Raw genomic sequence first — 23924 nt, forward strand, 5'->3', positions numbered from 1 at the left:
CACTTCTTTTCCTTACTATAGTAAGGTTGGCAAAATGTGAGTCTTTTTTTCTCCTTCTGTGTGAGCCAAATAATTGTCTGCACCAAAAATGAAAAGAAAAAAAAAAGTCAAATCTCTCTACTCCTGCCTTGTTTGTTCTTGTTCACACACTCTTCAACACCACCTCCCTGCTCACCTCTTTTCTGTGGTGAAAACTGAGACGCCATCACAACGCGGACAGCATGCAGACAACACAACGCATAAATAACATGCGTAAACACGTGGCGCGGTTGAATTAATGATTATACAAATAGCATATCCAGACACAGATCACATTTTAGTCCCAGTGGTGTGCGGGGTCCATGTGTACTGGCAAGATGAAAACAAAAAACACATGCAAGTAGACCACACTCACAGTCTTTCTAAATATAGGAACATTTCTACTTATTTGTAATTAAAACCTACATGACGCATACATACAGGCCTACTCATCAACTGGAAGTTATGTTAGAGCTGGTTAATGGCATACACACTCAGTGAGTAGAAAGCAGTAGTCAGTTCGGTTCAGTAACCCCTTTAGCGTGATACGTTATCTCGCTTGAAGAATGTTTGAGATAATGCCGCGGCTTTAATCGTACCCAGCCAGGCTTGTGGTGCTCAAGACACCTGGCTTCCAAATCCTGTCGGTCACATCTCCATTTTTGGTAGACAGTTTTCAGAGCCATTAAATGTGCCTTGGTCTGTGTCTGCAGACAGGGTGGCCATGGCTGTTTACCAGCTTTGGCTGGGGCATGGGAATGAAAGAATGCACTTTTTGACAAAAGAACTCCAAGAGATATTTAGTCAGGAGGCGCAAACATTAGCTTCAGCACCAAATTCCAACTCATGTACAGCACAGGATTATGGCAGTTCAATATTGCCCTTGCATTTTGTTCAGTCGACTTTTATAAAATAGAGGTGTTTTTAAGTCAGAAAGCGAAGGAATGTTGATGAGTGCTTGTTTGCAAATTTCAGAAAAAGACAAATCTGGCAACGGTTTACTATTAATCTGCTCATTATTCTTTTTATGCCCTTATTTATAAGAGTCAAGATGGTGAAATTAACAGGTGTTTATTATCTTTAAGTAATGCTTAAGAATTACATCACTCCTTTAAGGCAGGGAAACAATCTGAACCACAGTCACTCAGTCTGAACAAGGCAAATCTGAATGGTACCAGCACTTTTAACTCAAAGAATAGACTGGTTTCTATCATTTGAAACTGTCCAGTCAACACAGGCAACAAAAACTATTTGGCAGTCTTTTTCAAATGCAGGCTTACATCACGTCACCCTGCAGAGCTTGTCTTACCTGCTGAGGAGACTCTAAAGTTAGAGATGATAGCAGTGTAAAGGTGTGCTCAAACCAAATGCGAAGTGACTTTTGCACAAAACATGATTACATAAATAGTCAACGCAAAGACACAAACAGCCCCAAATTTGCACTGGGTGACACCAATAGCAAGTAGGCTGCTGCGCATGTTGAAATGTTTCAACTTTTGCCAAAAGATTTGTGTGAGGCTGTGATGCAAACATCTATCAATGCTGAGATTCATTCTATTTCACAGAGAATCAGAAATGGAGGACAAAGTTTCTGTCGCCGACTTTGGGCACCCAGAGCTCTATGACCCAACGTCAATACTGTACAGAGACAAAACAAAAAAAAAAAAAAAAGAGTTTGGATGAAAGTGAGTGAAGCCACAGGACTACAAGATAAGTTCTGAAAATATGGATTTGTTACTTGATTCTGGCTATCGGTTGTAGCCTACTTCACTATGAACCACGTTAGCACTAAAGTTAGCATTAGCTGCCTTCCCAAGTTAGTTAGCACAACTGTTAGCACAACTTGCACTCCAGTGGCTGGTTTTGCGCAAGTAACACTAGGTGAAAATTTGCTTCACATTTGGTATTAATGCACCATAACAAAGTATTAATGTAATGTTCTGCATTTCCAATTCATAGTCTATCAACACATTTGTTGTAGGAAGCTGTAACACATGCAATACACTAGAAAAATGTACTTTTCTGTGCTTTTATCGTCACTTTAAGTTTGTCTTAAATAACACTAACTGTACATTGCTGTTCAAAATTAATTTGGACTGACTTGGCATGAAAAGACAGAGATAATAAAACACCATTAACCATAACTGCTGAATATGTTGAGAATGACTGGATATGTAAGAGGTTGTGTAGTTTTTAATTAATTTTAGAATATAAAACCCCACAGTTATTAAGTTTATATGCCTTTTCAGATGTCTTTAGAAAACACTGACTTGTATAATCAGAGAAAATCTTACACAGAGAGCTCCTGTTTTCAATAACAAGCACAGGGATACAACTCAAATCCCACTGACACATGGGGCACAATTACAGCACTGACAGATGTGCACACAACTTAATGAATCCCAAAAATGTACAAGTGCGCAAAACCTGAAACACATGCACACAGGCCTTAATATCTATCATTACATACCACCTTTTCTCCCTTTGATTGCTACAACAGGTAAAGCCATATACCGTTTACATGAAAGACCGTGCTTGCTGATGCAGATGAGCACCTCCCACGCAACTACCTCACTCCCCACCTCCCTCTTGGCAGATCATACCAATTTCCACCTGGATGGTCTTCAACTATGTGCCAAGAGGATATCACGGCAGCTCCATATCCTCTGTGTGACAGTGTAATTCCCTCTGCCCTGCAGCAATGTCTGCAAAACTCAGACAGTTTACATGTTCATGTAGCTACATTGCACTGGGGAAGAGTGACTTGCCAAGTATTCTGTGCATTCATTTGATTTCTGGCACACACAGTTTAACCCCTCCAACATGAGCTGTCACAGGTGTAACAAAGTCAAAGAGGGAGGTGTGTTTGATCTGTCTGTCAATGCAGCGTATGGCAACCAAATCCCAATGCTCTAGGACTGATTGTTGAGTCTTCTGCTTTGTTACATTTTAATATATAATCACTGCCATTCCAGCTGAGTGAAAATACTTCATCTTAGTGCAGCACAGTAATGACTGCATTATGTGGATGAATGGATATGGGGTGCAGGGACGTATCAAGTTCCAGACATTATTTAACCCAGGTATGCAGAAAAAAATTTGCTATAATTAGGTAATATTGTATTTCACACTTGATTACAGTACAAAGGAAACTACTAAAATACATTTCAATCACTTAGATACAACATTTAATTAAATCTTGTGAAACCAAAGCCAAAAACTTCAGATAACTGACAGCTGAGGTTTATTTAATCTGTGATGAAATGTTACATGTTTTCAATCAAATACAGTAAAGTACATTAAGCCGCACCAAAACCCTCTGGCTAAGAGCCAGTATATTACAGTAACCCCGAGTATGATACCACCTACATTGCAGGAGTTGTTACATGAAAAGAAAAGATCAACTAAACACACATTCAAGGGTAGACTGCTAAACTGTTCATTGACTGGGAAGAAGTCAGACATTATGGAGTTCATTTGCAGCAGCAACAACACAAGCAACAACCTGACTCCATGATTTCCATGCAAGTCATCCTAACTGAGTGGAGTGACTTACTATCTGGGTTCTGGGCTGCCCCCTATCGGGAACGTCTAGATTAATCTGTACCAGAATATCTGTGAGGCTGAAGAGAAGTAAGGAGAAGCAAGAAATTAAGTGGTGCGTGTGTATGTGTGTGTGTGTGTGTGTGTGTGTGTGTGTGTGTGTGTTTTTGGCACTTGATCTAGCAAAGTCTCAGCTCACCTGATGTCAAGCTGGACCACAAGCTGACTCATGAAACCACTGACCCCTTAAATGTCAGGCGCACGACAGCATATGTTTGAATGTGTCATAGTGAGCAGAGGATGTTTGGCTTGACTTTGATATAGTTTGGTAAATATACTCTGCTATTATGTGATGATTGGATGTCTACCAACGTGAATGCACATGTGAGCTGTGGATCACAAATCAGATATGCACCAGGGTCAGAATGCTTGCATTAAAATGTTGGTCTTAAAGGAATACTTCACTCGTAAAATTATAATTTGTATGTCCGTTACTCACCACGTGTTACCTTGAACTAATTAAGAAAACTTTGTTTTCCTCGCATGCCTCCACTGAGAATGCAGAATCCAAAAAAAAGATTAACGCCATTAATGAACTGAAGTAAACAGGGTCCTTATTTAACTGCAATAAAACTATACCAAAACATCTGTTCACAAACTCTCACACATCTGCAGTATAATCAGTCTCATTTGTCCAGTCTTTTGCTCAGTGCTTCCCAAGCACATGCATTCTCACTAAAACTCTAGAATATAAAACACCTACGCATATGAGTAGAGCATGCTAAGCGCATCAGTACCATGGAGTGGAAAAGTAATGGACGAAGCTATTGTGATGTCACCCATTGGAAACTACTGTGGTGGAATTTGCATTTCTGCCGTCACCATCTTGTTTTTTTGGAGCAAGACGTGGCCGTATTTGGGCAAGAGGCTGCAGCTGTGGTGGAGCGAGGGGTGGATGGGACTGAGAAGCTAAGGCCACTTTCGGCAGATGGTCTGTCACTCAAAGTGGCCCACCCTTAATTATTCCAAACTATAAGCCTTAATAAAATGTTAACAGGTAAGTTATATAAAAAATGACCTCCCATATAGTTGTCATTAAGGGGAAATTAGCTCTCTTTTTTACGGGCTGTAAAAACATGTTTGTTTCTGCTATAAAGTTGGGCATTCAAACATGGAGGTCTATGAGGAATGACTTGCTTCCCAAGCCAGCCCCAAGTGACCACTCAAAGCTGTTTTTGGCACGTTCTGTTGGCTTCATTTTCAGCCCCGGAGGTTGCCGATTAGTCACTAAACAACCATGCGTGTAACTGTTTGAATGGACACATTTTAAATTGTGATATTTTTGTGAAAATGCATGTGTTTGGGAAGCCCTGAGCACAAAATAGATAAATGAGACTTCGATTATACTGCAGGAGTTGTGTGAGAGTTTGTAAAAGGATGTTTTAATATAGCTTTGCTGTTGTTAAATGAGGACCCTGTTTACTTTAATTCATGAAGAATGTTTGCCATTTTTGGATTCTCCATTTACCATTAGGGTATGCGAGAAAAGCAAAGTTTTCTTCACAAATTTAAGGTACTACGGGGTGAGTAATGATATACAAATCGTCATTTTACAGGTGAAGTGTTCCTTTACCATAATTTAGAGTCTGTTTGCAGTATCCAGCAATAATACAATTTGCCAAAATTACAAATAACACTTCTAATTTCAGTCCAATTTATTAAACAGACTTGAATTTAAAAATTTGAATTGAATTTTTTTAGACTTCTAAATGGCTGTCTTTCCAAAAGTCGGTTTGCAGACAGCATTTTCCAACATGTCTACATTTCCTGATGGAAAACTGGATGTTTTATGTTCGTCTCATGTTATGCTTGAAGACAGACAATCCTGCACAGGGCTCCCTGAGTGCTATGTAAAAACCTTTAACAAGTTCCCAGACAGTATGACAATTGACTAAAGGATTTCTGAAAATAGGATGTTACACCCGTTAGAATAAGCTTGAGACAACCAACAAACAACTGAAGAAACAAACAGAGGCATATGTTCATCAGTTTTTTAAACCGATTCTCCATCGTAGACAGCCAACACCAAACACCCCCACCCTCCACCCCAAGCTAAGGCTATCAGACAACTAAAGCTGCAAAAGTAAAATGACCTGGTGACTGTTAAAGCCCTTGGGAGAGTTTCTGTCTGGTTTCTGGGCTCTTCTATCAATCCTGAGACTGGATTATATATACTCCACTGTTTTCCACAGAGCAGAGCATAGAACTGGCTTTAGATGCACACACCTCAGGGAATGACATGTTTTGATTTTAAGGAGATACCATCACCAGTTCTTGTTTTACAGATGTTTGTGTGCATATATTTCAAAGTAAATGTTACCAAAAATAAGAATAATTTGTAGAAATTACAGCATGCATAGGGATTAAAAGATAAATTATTAGTTTTAGACACAAGCTGTAATAATGTCATTGTTAATCTCCAAACACTGATGTCTGGGAAGATCCAGTGTGTGGCTCCTCCAGTTCATGTCCCCTGTACTCTTTCCTCTGCACACACAGACTAGCCATAGCGCTGTGGTCCTGCCCTTCTGGCCTGCAGGTCAACGGATGCGCCGATTACCCGCAAGACCTTGACACAAGACAAATCTGAGCGCTTTCATCTGTGTCGGTGGGTCGCCCCTCAAAGCCTTGTTACAGGATTGGCGCTCACCAATTAGCACAATTAGCTTTTGGCAAGCCGCCGGGGGCGTCACATGGCACCAGCTTTGCACTGATGGTACCTGACAAGCTCGCAGATCAGTCATGTCTGCCATCACAGGGGGTAAGTTGGTTGCAGGATGGACAGGAAAACAAAGATGAAACTCTTGGATAAGCACATACATACATATATGTGCATGTCTACAGGCCATTGACACAAAGATTGCACCAGCACAAGAATAATATTCTTGAGCCTTTTCCATCATGCAACTGTAGAAAAAAAGTATCCTTCCTGATATTAGTATAAATTGATCACAAAAAGGTGATTCAAAAGTAAAATACAAGCAGAGTGTGAAACTGAGGCACAAACAGATAATCTAACCTTGCAGTCATGACAGTCACTTTATGATGAATAATGCATTTCAGGCTACATTCTTTCTGCATAGTATGATAACTGAAAAACTTGACGTCAGGGTCTTGTGACGAACCTGTTATATTCTTCTCTACTCAGTCCTATATCCCAAGTTGACAATCGAATTTTTAGGACAGGGACAGAGTTTGTTTGTGAGGCCCACGTCCCCTAATGTTTTATCTGTTGAGGGGCTCCCACGTCTACGTCTTTTGAAGAGATGAAAAACATTGGCAAATAAAGTGTCTTTATGGGGGGGAAATCCAACCCAAGCAAGGGTTCCCTGTCTTTTCAGAAAAAAAAAAAAAAACGTGCATGGGTACAGTATAGGAGGATAACATCTGGAGGTGGTTGTGCCATGAAGGAATGCAGACGCTAAAACATGGAGGCTATGGATAGAGTGCAGAGCATCATTATAACAATGTGAGTTTGTCTGGTGTATGTGTGCATGGGAAATCAGCTTGGAAAACAATACACCAGCAGCAGTATATGGGAGGTGAACTCATGTAGCCTTATTACCTGCATTATGCAGCGACACCTCTGATAAACCATTTCATGTTATTCTTTTGTTTGATTCATGATCAGTTCCTGCACCATCACATCTCTGAACAGCAGACAGGAAATTTAGACAGGCAAGAACTAAAGAACCATCCTCGGTGGTGCTGCACTCTGAATCTGAATATGAATCTGAGCTCCAGGTAAAGATCTGGAGAGCAAGACAGACCACCACGCAGACCGAAACAGCAGTCAAAGTCACTTTGTGCTAATAGAATAGGATATACTACAATCATAAGAGTGAAGGTTGATGTAAATGATGTACTGGCAAGGGAGAGTACCCTCAAAATATTTTCATAGAGGAGGGTTAACAGAGATCTATCATCAGGCCACAACTACAGTTAGAACGATTTCTGTTTTTTGTGGTCCAGTCCGGTCTGTTGCACCAACTTAAACCGTTTAATCTTGTCATTGTGAAAAACTCTGGCAAATTAAAAAGTAGTCTACATCATCAATCTGTGCTGATGGCATCACGTTGCCAAATCCAACTTGTATTGCATTAATAATAAGAAATATGACAATGTTATTACATAATGTATTGTTCATAAACAGACTAATGGAGCCACTAATGTCTGCAATTTACTGCCGAGCCCAGGCTGGCGTCGGCAAAATGAAGGAGATCAAATTTAGTAGAGGTGAGACGGAGGACGAACGTCGCACAATGTTGTTTACTAAAGTTCATGTGTTTCTGGGTGGGTTTTTCTGGATTTACAGCCCATAAAAGAGGTGTTCTATTTGGCCGTGAGCAACGCAGTTTGCCTTTTGGAGCTAAACTTTTGTCGGAAGCTCTGTTTCTCTTTATTGCTATGACTCACTTTGAAAGCGCCACAATGGCCAAGGAATGGCAGATCATTAAGCTGAAATGAGGAAGTATCTGCATGATTCTTTCTTAATCCACTGCAAAGACAATAATAATGTGGCAGCTGGCTGGAGGAAGATCGCCAGAGAACTGAAAGGTTTTGGTAAGCTAAATGACCATCGCTAATTAACACGCTAAGCTACTTGCTGCTGGTTATACTGTATGTCAATTCCACTGAATATCACAATATAGAACATGTTTTCTGTTTAAAAATTACCAATGTAGAAAGGTAATGTGTATTCAACTATCTTTTAAGTGGTTACATCTCCTGCTGATCTTAAGTGCACAGCTGAGAGCTCCGATGTTGCATGATGTGACACGACAGCTCGCTTGCTGTTAGGACAGGGTGGTATGTTCCACTAAACAGCTGCTAGGTTAAGTGCAACACCGAGTGGCAAAATTCTGTGTACCAGTCCGGTCCAGTGTTTGGCTTAATATTAAACAGGTTTGAGTATTTTTACACCAGTCCAAAGCCACAACCGACCATGTTTGCCTCCCAGGTCTAAAAGCCAAAAAGTCACCTTACTGTCTCTACGTAAATGGGGCAGGAGCTGTCTATCAATTCTTCATAAGTAATGCGACAACTTGATAAGAGTGTGTTCTAGCACACCTACCAAAAAGAGCTAGTATAAAAACACAGGCAAAACCCCGTGGCCTGGATACAATTGGTGTGCTGATAAAAGAGCCCCAGACGATGGGCAGAGAGATAAGCAGAAGGGGAGGTCTGGGGCACTGATGTTCTGCCACAATACTGTTCTCATTTGCAGCTTTGTGTTTCCTTGGCCCTCTCGCTTTTCCTCAGCCTCATCAGTGTAATCTCTGTGCCTGGCTACACTGAGTATCTTAGGTAACACTGCTTGAGATCAGTATCTCCCCTCAAAACAAGAAGCCAGGAAGTGTTCCGTCTGTCATTATCACAATTCACCCAGCGCTGTGGTTTTCCTCTTCACATCAAATCCATTCTTTATGGTTTCCTTCCCAGGGATCTCGTGTTAGTTAGTTTTTTTAAACCTTTCCAGCTGAGGACAGTAAAGGAGAGGGAGACCACGGTGTATGTGTGTATCTACATGTGGTGGAGTTGGAGTGCAGCTGCATTCCTGAGGGTGAGCAGTGAATTGACCACATAACACCATGGCGTGTGTGGGAGTGTGACACAACGAGGAAGGGAGATTATGGCAGAAAGGTTTGTTGATGTAAAACACGACTGTTTGATTTCCACGGGTGCGCGCATGCATGCATAAATGAGCACATCCGCACAGCTGCTCATGGATGGGCGTGTTAGAGCGACACACCTTGTCTGACAACACTCGGGCGCATCTGGAGGTCTTAAAGAAGAGACAAGTTAAAAGAGCGAGTTAATTATCTGGCCTGAATACCAAAGACACTCAAATGAAAACATTCCCATCTCGTCCCCTCTTCGCTCTTCCTGTCATGGTGTTTTTTCTCCGTACAAAACTTGTAGATGTTTGCAATCCACATGAAAGCCTCAAAATAAAGTGTGCACCAAAACACCTTATCATCAGTTGCTAATTGCACTGGAAAGAAGCCGTTACAAAGAAGGGAAAACAGTGACCTCAGTAAACCGTATTGCAAAACTGTGATTTATGTCAGCAAAACACAAAATCAAAGAAAGGGGGCTGCAAATTTCATCCTTTCTGAGAAGTCATTAAGCAGAAAACTGGTTTCAAAACAACTTGGTGTGTGTTATTCCCTGTAATCAAATCAAATGGACCACCTGAATCAGTCACTCCAACCCTTGGGTGTTTTGGATGTTAATCTGCTGAAGTGATCTTTGGGAAGTAAGTCACAAACAGTGACGTCATCCAATATCTGGTAAAGGAAAGAGTGTACTGTACTTAATGCTCTTGATCCCCAGTGCAACAACAAAGTTGCATCTGACTCAGTTTTCAGCTGGTTTTGTAACAACAACAACTCCAGGGAATGGGAAAATCATGTGGCCCAACAAGGTCAGGTCAATGATATGTAGTTACTTGCACAATAATTGTTTGATTAACCCGCTGACACAAGACACCTTGAAATTGCACCAAAATAACTGGTCGTAGTATTGTTCACTGTATATTGGACACAGAAGGCAGAACTGTTACTTATAGACATCATTTACACTTAGTTACTTCATGCATCTAGGACAGATTTGATCACAATCTGATTTTAATAAAGCTGACTATAAATGCATCCAAAAAGCATCCAAGGCAGACTGAAATGTGATTGTTGAAATCAGCTCCAGAGGTGATTTCAGACACATTCTAGCCAGATGTGGAAAAGGTGTAAATGCATCAGTCCCTCCAAGATGCATACGTAATCTTCAACTTGTCCCAGAGTGTAACTTCGTCAGTAAGCAGTCTGTGGAAACAGCCACTCACTGTCTGATTTTCCAGATACATCCATGGTCTGTCTCATCTGTCCTTGTGAAAGTGGCAGCTAAAATGACATGAAAATTAGCCATTGTTCTCTCTCATTAAAGCAACATGGAAAAATGTAGCTGCTGGAGAGTTTATCTGATCCCTGATCAGTACAACCATTGAATGATCTGTATCGGTGAGGGAGTGGAGTGAGTTGGAGCCTGTAAAGACGATAAAACTTTTGTCTCATTCTTAGTTCATAAATATGATTCATTCATGTGTTTGTGTGGGGTTATGGGTAGTTGTTGGCTAACCCCTGCTAAGCTGTTATTTTAACTAAACTGCACAAGTGTAGAAGTTCTTCTTCTTTTCCTGGTATTTTTGGCAGCTACCAAACACCTTCTGAACTGGAGGAGTCTGATTTTCATGTAGCCCAAAAAAACAAATTGGATTTGTAATCTGCAACAGAGACCTTACATAAGTATTTGCCTAAGTGTAAATTAAAGTAGTAGTCTTAACTCTCACACTTCAAATGACAAATGTAAATAGGATGATCATTTAATCAAAAATAGGCTTTATTGCTGAAAAGTTAATGTATTGTTTTTGATCACTCACTGACAAATTAAGTGCAGCTATAAAAAAAAACAACAACTCAGTATTAATCCATATGATCTGTGAGTCAAAAGAGAGGCTTTACATCATTGACAAGATGAGAGGAAATAAAGTATAATTGTTATAAGTAACTCTTGGGGAAAAGTAAATATAAAATCTCAGGAACCAAAAAATTTCAGTGAAATCCACCATTGCCGACTAACACTGTCATGAGGACGTGGACGATACCAATGGTTTAGTGTCTGGAGCGGCTCAACTGTGGTGCCGATGTATGTGAAAGGGTGCAGTCTGGTTGTCTTGTCACAACATTCAGTTTGAGCCCTGAAGACAGAGACAGCGTTATCCTCTTATTGTCATGGAGAGTAGTGCCTTGGAGACTTGAGGCACAAAGGCTGGAGGAAAGTTAGTCTTAAATCTTCTTTGGGGACAGAGTTGGACATTTGCATGATGGAAGAATATCCTCAGAGGAGGGCGACATGTTAAGTCAGTGAGGTTAGGATAGAAAATCACCTTTATACCAGCTGGATATCGACTTGACTTCACTGGTGCATATTTGTACCTTGTTGTTTTAGCAGGTATTACAAAACTACTACTAGTACAGCTTAAAGTGATTTGAAAGAAATGGGAAGAGACAAGAGAAAAAAGAGGACATGAGGCATGTTTGTCTAAATAACATGACGCAGATCAGTCTACACCGGGAATTGCACAACAAAACTCTGCATAGAAAAGGCATGCTTGTGCTAGACAACAAAACCTTGAACGTGGGTGAGCTAGGCCTATATAAACTCTGATGGCGAAATTTACTGATGTGTGAGTATCTGTGGTTAAGCAGTCAGAAAAATAAAAGCAGCTTGTACAAAGTTTGCACAGACTTGTGCATGTGCACACACGTGTATCCACACACCTTCCAGGCTCATTACACCCCTGTATCTCCACTCAAGTGGAAAAACACCCCCGTCACTTTCCCAACAGCATCCTCACTCTCTAGATAGTTCCCAGTCAACATCCACCCCTGTCAGCCTTCCTCAAAAAAATCCTTGAGGAGGTCAACCGAGAGATTAAGACCCTTCAAATGGGGTCATGGAGATCAATGATCAAACAGAGAGCCAGGCCCAGCCCCCATGCCCCCACTCCTCCCACTTTATTTCAGGAAGCCTGATAATAGAGACAAAAAGACTGGCTAACTACTTCCCTACACCATGACCCAACCACCCTCTTAATCTCTGGTGGTGGCCTCACCTATAGCTGTCACTGACAGTTCCACCAATCACTGATCAGAACATCTTCATTAACTGGGAGTAAATCTCAGAAATGTGAAAACATATACAAGAGTCTAAAAGTACCAGAGACATTTTTAAAGAATAAAGTCCAACAGTATAATAAAAAAAAAACTGTCTGCAAAATGCAGCACTAATACTTTATGATGCATCATAACAGCACATGTCCTTTACTACATTTTTTTTATTTAGTAGAGTTGTAAAATTAGACAGTCATATACACAAAAGCAAAAAAAGAAAATGAGACTTGTAAAACCCTTTCCACAATGGGTCCATTAGTTATAAGACTTGTCAAAAACATGCAATCACACCTGTCATACAGTGATCTATTTCATGTCCCCTGCTGAGCAAGTGCTCTCGGATTTCTATTGTGTGTATATCCAGAAGGGGCACACATGCATTGGTCAAATGAGACCTCATGCATGGGAAAAACACTTTGTTGGTTGTGGGTTTTCCATCATTGTGTGAGCCACATTCCTGTGGACCACAGGAGAACAGAAACTGGCTGCGGAGAAACCCACTCAGCTGTGGGGTTGGTGAGGCTGTTCCCTCTAGAAAACACGCCTTCCAATGAGTTATAAGTTTTCACATGGCGGAGCAGGCTTGACATTTTTACTGGCGAAAGCTAGCCGACTTTTTTTTGGAAGCTGAAAAGTGAGGACAGAAAAAGGAGGACATGGAAAGAGACCAAAGAATGACACAAGGTTTGAAAGACTTGCCCTGTGGGTGCATCTATTTAATAAAGCTACGCATACTCTACGAAAACAAGGTACAGAGTTGTACCATTTGTCACTAGGGCTATGCATTTTTGATAAAAGGTTCTCAGACTCAAGCAATTTATAGCCAGTATGTCACCACAATGTTCTGAAAGGATTTGTGTGTCAGGTTCAGGGTAAGCCCGGCTAGGAAGTTGAATGAATGCTAAAATAGCAAGAGAAGGGAGTGGGCATGAAGTGAGAGAGGCCAGGTATTTGAAACTTCCTGTCTCTAGTGTTTTATCAATGGAAATCATAGTACTCTGACACTGTAGCTGTGGGAAATGTCAACTTTTCAACAACTGACGTATTAAAAGGGCTAAAATGCAAATGTTAACACCTTTAATTTTTGATTTAAGGTAGAAACTTATCAGTTGTTTCCTCCCAAGTGTTTCCAAGCTCTTGGCAAAATAAGGTATTATTGTTGGTGTCACTGTCACAAAGGTAACCAGATAGCTACCAGGAATAGTAACTGACACTGATACTCTGGTTACTTGAAAGAGTGAATAATACTGGGGAAAACAGTATTATTATTATTTTAACGCTGTTACACTGTGCCATCAAAAATTACTTCATAATAGTACGTTAAAGGGACAGTTCACCCCAACATCAAATATACATATTTTTTCCACTTACTTGTGGTGCTATTTATCAGTCTAGATTTTTTGGGGTGAGTTGCAGAGTGTTGGAGATATTGACTGTAGAGATGTCTGCCTTCTCTCTAATATAATGAAACTAGATGGCATTTGGCTTGTGGCGCTTAAATCAGCAAAAACATACCTTTGAAAAACTCAACAGTAATGTCTCTTTCCAGAAATCATGACCCAGTAACTCAAGATAATCCACAGACCTTGTTGTGAGCAGTTTCATGTAGGAACTATTTCTTTCTGCCGAACTACACCTGCCAACTGTATCACAGTCCAGAAGGAAGCATGCATCTACTGCTAGCTCACCTACAGTAGCATCACTGAGCTAGCTAACATTTCATCTCAGCCGAGGAGGACACCATTAATGTATACATCTTGTGCTGTCACAAGCACGAGCCTCTTCTCCATGAGTAGATGCACGCTTCCTTCTGCGCCATGACACAGCTGGTGGGTGTAGTTTGGTAGAAAGAAAATCATTCCTACATGAAGCTGCTCTCAACAAGGTCTGTGGATTATCTTGAGTAACCAGGTCATGATTTCTGGAAAGAGACATTGCTGTTGGGTTTTTCAAAAATGCTTTTTTGGCACTTTGAGCACCACAAGCCAGATGCCATCTAGTTCCATTATATTGGAGAGAAGGCAGACATCTCCAACACTCAACAACTCACACCAAAACAATCTAGACTAATAAAGAGCACCACAGGCAAGAAGAAAAATATGTATTTTGGGGTGAACTGCCCCTTCAAAGCAAAAAGAAAAGTCTACGTCCACGTTCAATAATTAATAATCAATAATTAACAGAACGTCAATGAAAATATTTACTACAAGACAAAGACGCAGCAAGGAAAATAAAAGATGTGCACCACAATGCTGAATGAGTATACATTAGAAAACCCCATCCAGTGTGAGCATGTAAATGAAGGGTTAAATCCGAGGCAACTGGCCAACAGTGACTTCATTTGTGCAGTGCAGATGCAAAGTCTCACTTCACCACTCATCAGATGGCATTTCAGGATATGTGTAATGCTTTCTTACACTGTCTATCACCCCCACCTCAGTGTGTGTAAGTGTGTCTCTCTGACACACTCATGCACACACAGAATGTAAGTGTTATAATGTAGAATATAGATGCAGACACGTTTAAGTGAATGTAAAAGGCCACAACATCTGGTGACGGCAGATTTACACTCCACGCTCCATTCATCATTCATCAACTGTACTTAAATGATGATATGAAGTAAGAACTTCTATACAGAAATTAAATGCATAATGATATTGCTCAGTTCAACAGCCGTGGTGGGGAAAGTTTGTAGGGAAGCACAGTGGTTTATAGTAGAATTCAACCTCTGAGACCCCTGAAAAAAACGCTTGTTTATGCAGGCTTGACAACAAATGAGGAGATGTTCTCAACTTGGCTTGTGATGGTGTCAACAGCAGTCAACAGCAGCCGAGAGAAAATATTCCTTTTGTGGCAAAGTGATTCTTTCTAGGATCAGCTGAAGGCAGAAAACATGTCACATATGAAACAATATCTGTGTCAATGTGCCCGTGTGTGTCTGAGTGTATGTGTGTGTCTGCCTGTCTGTCTCTGTCAAAACATGGCAAATTGATGATTAATGATCGTTTGAATGCTGGTTATCGAGGAAGCAAAAATCTGTGACAGTCTCCACACTGCCACTCGGTGCGGTCGTCTAGATTTTCCGGAAATTGAGACAATGACAGCTAGAACAATGTTGCAAAACACAATTCAACAATTAACACAAACCATCATTCTTTTTGCTGTTGCGGCATAGAAAATGTCCTGCAAGTGTGTGACGCATTTGATGGCTGCTTGTTCTGTGCGGTGAAACTTTGTCACAGTTTCATCAGATTTAGCTTTGGTACACTGGAAACAGATGTGCTCCAATTCATACCAGGCACTGTTTTCCTCACAATGGACTGAAGAATAAAGGGAGTGGATTGGGTTGAGTTTGATTGTGTGTGGGGTGTGAGTGAATGAGGGATTGAGAGTGTGAAAGAGAGTGAGAAGATCAATAAAGAGAAAGAAAGGATATGAGGGGGCGCTTTTCCTGTTCAGTCATACGGGGAGTGTGACCACAAAGTTTCAACGCTTCTGTCTTCCATCAATGAGGGGAGTCATCACTGTGGTTCTCAAGGTTAGATAAAGTAGCCTCCCCTTTTTCCTCTGTTTACAGTGTTTTTTTTCATTATCTCCATATTCTCTGTTTTCTCTTCCTGTTTCCAAATAAGTTTCCACCCTGTTCTTTCTCTCCCTCTCTGTGTATCACTCATGGGCTCCATTTTTTTTAAAAAAAATTTTTCGCACCTTTTCATTCTGTCTTCCATCTCTTCCTCCAATGACACAAGCACCAAAAGAACCGAAAAGATCTCTACCACTGCTGACTAACACTGACAGCATTTTCTAAAACAAGAGCCCCTCGTGGACGCAGTCCATTAGGCCCATCCATCCAAACAGACCTGCTTTGTTGAGGTGTTATATCAACAGGGTGACCTCCCCTCCACTCCTCCCCAGCTTCCTTGGGCCCCCCAATGGCAGGAGATTGATGTCAACAAGGAATTTTGTCCCACATTTCCTTCTACCTCCTCCAGACCCACCCTGCTTCTGAAAAACACTTGCACCATGCAGCACAGAGGGCCTCAGTGAGGCCTTAACAGGCCCGCTGAGCTGTGTTACCCCGTCGCCACCTTCCCTCACCCCTCGCTCTTGCAGTGCCAGAAACACCCTAAGTCACTAACGTGACACTGTAAACAAGGAGTGCCCCAGAAAACAGCGCTAGCAAATGCAAGTCTGTGTGTGAGTTAAGGAAATAAGCCACCTTGTTCTGTCAACAGAGCGGTTGCTGTGAGAAGAAGGCCAGCGCGGAGACGTCATTTGTGTACAGTGTCATCGCCAGAAGAGCTGCCAATAGAATTCGGACCAACTAAATTTGGGCTTGTTTCAGGGGTGGTGCTTGTCAAACTTTCACAAGAAGCAAGAACCTGCAATGCAGCTGCTGTCTTTTGAGGTTTGCAGAGTTCAGATGGAGACAGTCAGGGGTCTGCAGCAGGACGTTTGCAAAATCCAATACGTGTTCCAATAAAACTCCGCAACAATACATAATTTCATTCATCTGTGGGCCCTAATCTGATTTTGCAATCTAGATCATGGACAGACCTTCGGTGACAGACACAAAACATGGCTTTCTCTACAGACTTCAATCCACGCTTGTAACACTATACACCATATAATAATTGTCCAAGGCATGTTTACAAATAGCATCTTTTAAAATGTCATATGGGATTTTCAACAAAACTGGCAACTGAAGTTTGGGGTTTCCAAAATGAAACCCCAAAACAAAAATATCAAAACAAATTATGAAAGAAAGACTTAACTCCAAAGCTTTAAGTTTCCTTTTTAAAGATTTTTTTTTATGTCATTAAATGTGTTTTCCATTCTGATGTTTTTTTAAATTTCAATCACAGCTGTAAACCTCAATCAAAAAGCTGTGTATCATGGTATATTTACAGCACTGTGATATTAGATGAGTACAATATATCAGTCCCTAAAAATAATAAACATATGTTAACTTGTGGTCACATTTAAGGGCACGCCAAGTTTAATTTCAGAACACCTAAATAAATCCAATTTTATCCGTATATGCTTCAGCAAAATAAAGATTAAAGACTAACTGTTAGAGGGTCCCCATGAAACCATATTCCCATGTGAAAGATACTTGAGTTGAGGGATCGAAGGAGAACACTTTGGCAAGACCTGCAGCATTATATCCATGCATCACATATGGTATATACAAAACCTTACGCATGACTTCTTGTTTTAATTTAGAGTGACCTGTCTAATAAACATTTAGACATGCTTAAATCGTTTAAACATTTCAAAGGGATTACTAAGGATGTAACCAGACCGAGTTTTCCGGAGCAAATTGTTATGGTGGATCAAAGGTTATGACTCGAGTTGAAAAGGTTACTTTCAAAGTGTTACGGATTACAGTAATCTTAAACATTATTACAACCTTTACTCAGGAAAGAAAAATGTGTGATTATATTTATGACCTGCATTTCTCATGTAGTTATTTCAACAATTTACTTTCAGATGACTTCATATCTGTAGAATATAAAAAACAATAATCTAAAGGGAGGATTATTTCTGCTTTACAATGTAATATTGCTAGAATTATCATCTAGTTTGAACTTCTCATGGTAAAGAAACACTCACCTTCTCCCAAAATGAACAGCAGCTGTACACTGTTACTGCTCTAACCTGGTGATGACCTGATGAGTGTAAAGCTTCTATGAGGCAAAAGTTTCAGTGAAGTAGCTCCACTGGCTCAAAACATCTCAAAGCAATGTGCACTGACCCTTAGTAGGACTTGTTTACTTAGGAAAAAGCTAATGGAAATTCTAATAAATAATGAAGATACACAACATACTGGATATATATGGTGTCTCACAGGAGATCTCTAAAGGATACATGCACATGTGAGATCTTCTGGGTCCTGCGGAAACAGATGAGGCTGTGTGACTGATTCAGCCACTTTGTCTGGTACTGATGTGGGACAAGCTGAAAATGAAGTGTGCAATAAATGTTAACCTAATTTCTCTGGACTTAAAGCCAGGTTTCTGGTCACAGAAAAGCATCACTGTACACTTTATACTTTTAAATGTAGTAACATATGGAAATCTGACATTTTCTGTCCTGGGAGCAGAGGCATACTACACTACCCTGGGAATCCTGGGAAATTAACCTGTTTAGGCAACTTCAGCTGCAATCAAAACACACTGGTCATATTTCAAGCAACACTAAATGCAACTAGGAAAAAATATGCATAAACCTTTGATTTCCCAACAGGACTGCTTTATTGTATTATTTGGTGGTGTTAATAATTATCAGTGCAAAAGACTGGCATTTATGTTAATCAGCTCTTGATGCATAGGTCAACCTACAGCTGGGGAGGTTTGGGTAAGCTTACTAGAAAATATGTAATGGTTTTGGAAAGGTGCCCAAAAACTGAGGAAGTCAGTAACAACTTACACATACATTGCATGCAATAGTCCACCTTCCACTTTCTCTTCCACTCTCACTGTCGCATTCTCTAAGGCCCCGTTTAGACGACAACAATTTCAACTGAAAACGGTAAACTTTAGTTGCGTTTTGGCCGATCATTTACATGACAGCGGCATTTTTGGTACCTGAAAACGCAATGATTTGAAAATGGGTTCAAGAGTGCAACATTTTGGAAACGGCAGTGTCTCCATTGTCATGTAAACGTGCAATATGCAGTTCCTCTGAAAACGGAGACTTTTCGCACATGCGCATTACGGTTCCAGTCACTAGGCATGCCCAGAGCCCTTGGGCACTCACAACAACAATGCTGAGCTCTGTTTGTGCTGCTCACCCTGTTGATTTGAAGTGAACTGTAGATCTGTTACTGTAGCAACTCCACCTCGTCATCCATCCAGACAAAGTTATCTGTGCGTGCTTTCGCCAGTGTGTCTTCTTTGTTTTGGTTTGTAATCATGGCGTTGGAGAGGAAGGTGCTTCAGCACAGGCGCATGGCGTCATGCCGTCATGCCGTGATGTTGCTTTGCAAATTTACACTGCCACCCACTGACCTGGCATGCATACTACAGCGTTTCCAGTAGATTTTGCGGCTCTGTGTGAGTGGGGATCGTTTCAATAACATCGTCATATAAACGCAGAAGTTTTTTAAAACGCAAAAGACAGACTTTTCCGTTTTTACTGAAATCGTTGTCGTATAAATGGCCCCTAAAACACACACACACCTTGGAGAGCACAGTGACACTCGGCCCCTGTCTCTGTCTTTAGTGAGGTTTCCATCCAAATATATTGAAATTTTTGAGCAAATTTTGTGAAAATGCGCAAAAGAAAATGCGAATTTATGCCACTTCCTTTCGTTATTGTTTTGCAATTATTGGGAGTCAACAGGAAGAGCAGTAGGTGACGCTTCTCGTGAAAAATGAACAAAATAAAAAGCCCGTAGAAGAAGAGTGCGCCATGAGATGATGTCATAAGAGAGCGTCTTATGCCCACTGTAAACAACAACACACTCAACTGACACTCAACAACTGATCATGGACAGATTCCTGATAAACCTGTCGGCTCTTTAGAGAACTCTGGTTAGCATTTTGTCAGCGTTCACAGTGTACCTAACCATTTTGAAGAAGAGACAACAAAGAAGAAGTTTAATGTTAAGAGTACTGTCAGAAATAGCTGGAAGGAGACCACTGCGTCGTTCTCTGTGTGTATGGGAAAGCAGGCGTTTGGGAAGTAGTTGTCCAGCAGCATTTCACTCACGAACTCTGGCTGAAACATTTCCGTATGTCAAGGGCCACATTTGAGGATTTGTGTGCCGGTACATCATTGTTTATTCGCAAAACCTGTTTCATAGCAAAAAGTCGCATTTTATCGATACGCTGACAAATCCACCCCCCCCAGGCGTAAAAACTTTTTTGCGAATTTTCGGCCTTTTTTGAATTTCTGGTGTTTCCATCCAAGTTTTTTTTTCACAATTTTTGAAAATGCGAATAAAAATAGGTGGATGGAAACCCCAATTTTGTCTCGGTCCTGACAATTGTGTTACCATAATGCCTAACATTGGCAGTTTATGGGTCAGGTTTGGGTGGTTGATTAACCTGGTCTTCAATAGATGAATTTGTTGGGCCATTAGGAACCTACCATTGTGCTAATTTTATATTCCTGCCAGCTCTGAGATTTGCAACCACGGGGGAGGACCTAAAGGACTTGAGTATTTCTGTAGTGATGTGTTTATTTTTTAAACCAATCGGCCTATTTGCTTTAAGCCTAGAATGTGACAAGTTTTTCACGTTTTCCTGTTATCATATTTCAAGAGAAACAGGACATAGTTCGGATGTATATTCCTGGGAATGCTGTACCCCAGGATTTAACTCTAGTATATAAATGCTGCACAGTATATATATATATATATATATATATATATATATATATAAATAAATCAACTACAGCAGCTATGCAACAAATTCAACAGAGAGGTGGTTCATAGTGCAAGCACACATGCTCCAGTTAACCTACATAAATGAGTGTTAGTGTATGTGATCTTCAGAGGTGCAGCTGGACAGACTGTACATAATCCGACACTTTCTAGGGTTCACTCCAAGGTCTTGTTACGATGCTTCCAACAAACCCGAGGATGATAAAATCTTGGAAATAGGAAGTGGCATATCTTCAATTGTGCTTTTATCCTCAGCTGAGGAGACACACTGCACTTACACTGGACCACAAAGGCCAGTGCTAAGAGTGGTTTGCCACCTGTTTCTGACATGTACCTGGGTACTTTTAGTGTAACTTTCATTTAATATTAAGCAACTCGGCTCTACACTAGAGCATTTTGACAACCTTTATCAATAATGAATGTGAACACATAAATATTCCCAAACTTCCTGAAGACAAACCATACACAGGTTAGGGGAAGGAACAATGTAACAGCTGGCACAAACCAGCAAGACCCTCTGAATTGTGCTAAGACAATTACAGGCAACTACTTTATTTACAATTACATTACAAATAGTAATTTTAGTGGTGATTAAGTGATGGTGAGATAGAGAGATAGAGGCTGCTATCATTCCAACAGAGTCATATGATTAGAAAACCTCTACAGCATAATAAATAAATCAAATATTGCCATTTTGGGGATTCTGCAGAAGAGTTATGTGAATAAAAAAGCTTAGAAATATTAATTTTCTCCCTGCTTTGGAAACATCACTGTGTGTTAAAGGGGGCCACTGACACAGAAAATTTGACATACCATCATCACAGCACTTCATGGAAACACACAAAGCCACTTTGGGCGAAACAGAGCCATCCTATGCACCTTTTAGCACCACTTTGCATGAGTAAGTACCTGTTAATAAGCCAGCTGTTTGATCTTTAACGGTTTAACCCTGTTTTTCATTTGCATGTGCATGCTGTATAAATAACGTTTAGCTCATTTGATACTTAGTTTATATTTTCAAGATGCAAAATCTCATAAAAGAGGCAAAAGCTCCTATAAAATGAACTAAAAGTGATACCATGGGAATCTGGGGAGACTGAAAATAAACTCCAGGAAGAGACCCCCGCGGATGTTGAGCAAATGTTTGGTTAACATATAGAGGGTTTACCCTCTTGCACTCTCCAGTGGTTGAGTGGGCTCACTATTTCCACCCTTTTTTCTTTTTTATTTTTAACAGAGTGACACACGATACTACCTAAAGCCAGACTGTCATTAATGAGAACCAGCAAGGGTTACAGCTGCGCTCATGAGCTCGACGTACAGTACAGGGGCAAAGAAACAAGGTGTAAGGGAAGAGGTGGAGTCAATGGTTTCTTTCATAGTTGGACTAAAATTTTGTTTCATTTTAGCAGAGATTACTCATGAGTCACTGAACACTAAGCTCCTTCAGTGACACAGCTATGAGTCAGATGATAATATGCACACACAGGCAAGGTAACACTCATAATGACCATGTAATTTAAAACACACAAATGTATTACAACAAATACACATTCTCAGAAAATCATGCCAATTCTCTTTTGTACCCAGAGCTGAATTCAGTGCAAACACCGCAGCATCCTAGAAACCCTATAAAAACATGGTGTTAGACCTTTGATGGAAACAGAATCGATTAAAGATGTCTGTCACCACTGAAAGCAGATTTCAATACCTATTGTTAACTCTTAAGAAATCACCAGTTTGTCATAAATAAATCAATAACAGTATGTATGAATGTGTATGTTACCTGTTTTTGTAAAGGAAACTAAAATTAGCTCTATAACAACTGAAAATCTGCATGTATGGATTTCTTTTAATGTGTGTTTAATGTAAGTGCATGTGCGACATAAAGAGTGCAATGCAGCAGACAAATAAATACAAAACAGCAACATAGCCAATAGGTCTGGGCAGCATTAAGGTATAATGGTATACCAGGGTATTTAGAAATCCCTATGGTATGGTTTTTACTACTGTCAAATATGCGAACGCTTCTCTTCCTATTAAACTGATACAAAGATGCTGTATTGAGGCGATGTACTGTAGCGCACAGCACTTGCCACCAGAGGTCAGTCTCCTCTGGTAGAGCAGGCAGCTGAGGTGAGACAGATGATGACTGCAAGTGGTGGGGATAATGTTACAGGATTAGTAGAAAAAGAGAAATGCCTCTGCCCATTTGGGCATATTGCCACACATAACTTTATTTTGTGTCTGTCAGCTCCTGTTCCACCAGCAGAGACCAGAGACTGCCCTCTAGTGGCATGTATTGCGAACTACATACAATACAATTTTTGACAGTACTGAAAATCTTACGGTCGGGATTTCTAAATACCCTGGAATACCGTAATACCATAATACTATCACCCAAGCCTATTATCAGGCGCATGATTTTATTCAACTGTCAGTCTGCCACCACTGTCTGCACATCATCTCACTGATATGGTGGTCTGTCATCGGATCCACCAGAAAGAATCTATGGAAGATGGGTGCTTATAAGTATTTAAACCCAACAAGACTCATCTAAGTAGGCTAACTGCATATCAGACAAACAGACTTGTAGGCTAGACAATCTCATTCATGCTACAATGACTTCTGTTAACAGCACCTCAGCTTTTACTTTTTTTTTTTTTTAATGAATACTGTCATATACTGTATATCCCCAGAAAAAGTCAGGAAGATATGTCATGAAAAAAGGTACTGCTCAAGCCTAATGGCCAACGAATAAATGTTCATATGCCCATTTACTGTATGTTCAATCAATATTGGCATCCTCAGCTACCCTGATGGCCTCACTTTATGTAAGTCATTCATTCTGAACTGAAATGACCCTCTCAACACAATGCATGAAAGACCTTTAGGCGACAAAAGCCAGTCTCACGTGTCATCAGTGTTTGCAAACAGTTCAGAAAAGTCAATACTTCCAGTGACTGATGTGATGATGGGTCAAATACGGCAGAGGACACATCACGCTACAACCGGTGGACAAGTGTGGGCGGCTCACGGACTGGATTAATTGGCTTCGGTATGAGGGCCAACAAAGAGACCAGTGTTGTCAGGCTTAAAACAAGCAGTTGCCATTTAAAATATCAATAAGATTAGTAGGTTTCCGTGACTGTAGTGGCATGTGCTCAAGTGCAACCAATCCA

At 40.5% G+C, this 23924-nt stretch overlaps 1 protein-coding gene across 2 annotated transcripts in view; it reads right to left on the bottom strand.

Annotated features, from left to right (window-relative positions):
- Positions 1–23924, bottom strand: part of arl15a (ADP-ribosylation factor-like 15a) — a 127823-nt gene that overhangs the window by 37625 nt on the left and 66274 nt on the right. The window lies entirely within an intron of this gene.

The sequence above is a fragment of the Epinephelus fuscoguttatus genome, linkage group LG6 (genome assembly GCF_011397635.1).
Source record: "Epinephelus fuscoguttatus linkage group LG6, E.fuscoguttatus.final_Chr_v1".
Taxonomy (NCBI): Eukaryota; Metazoa; Chordata; class Actinopteri; order Perciformes; family Serranidae; genus Epinephelus; species Epinephelus fuscoguttatus.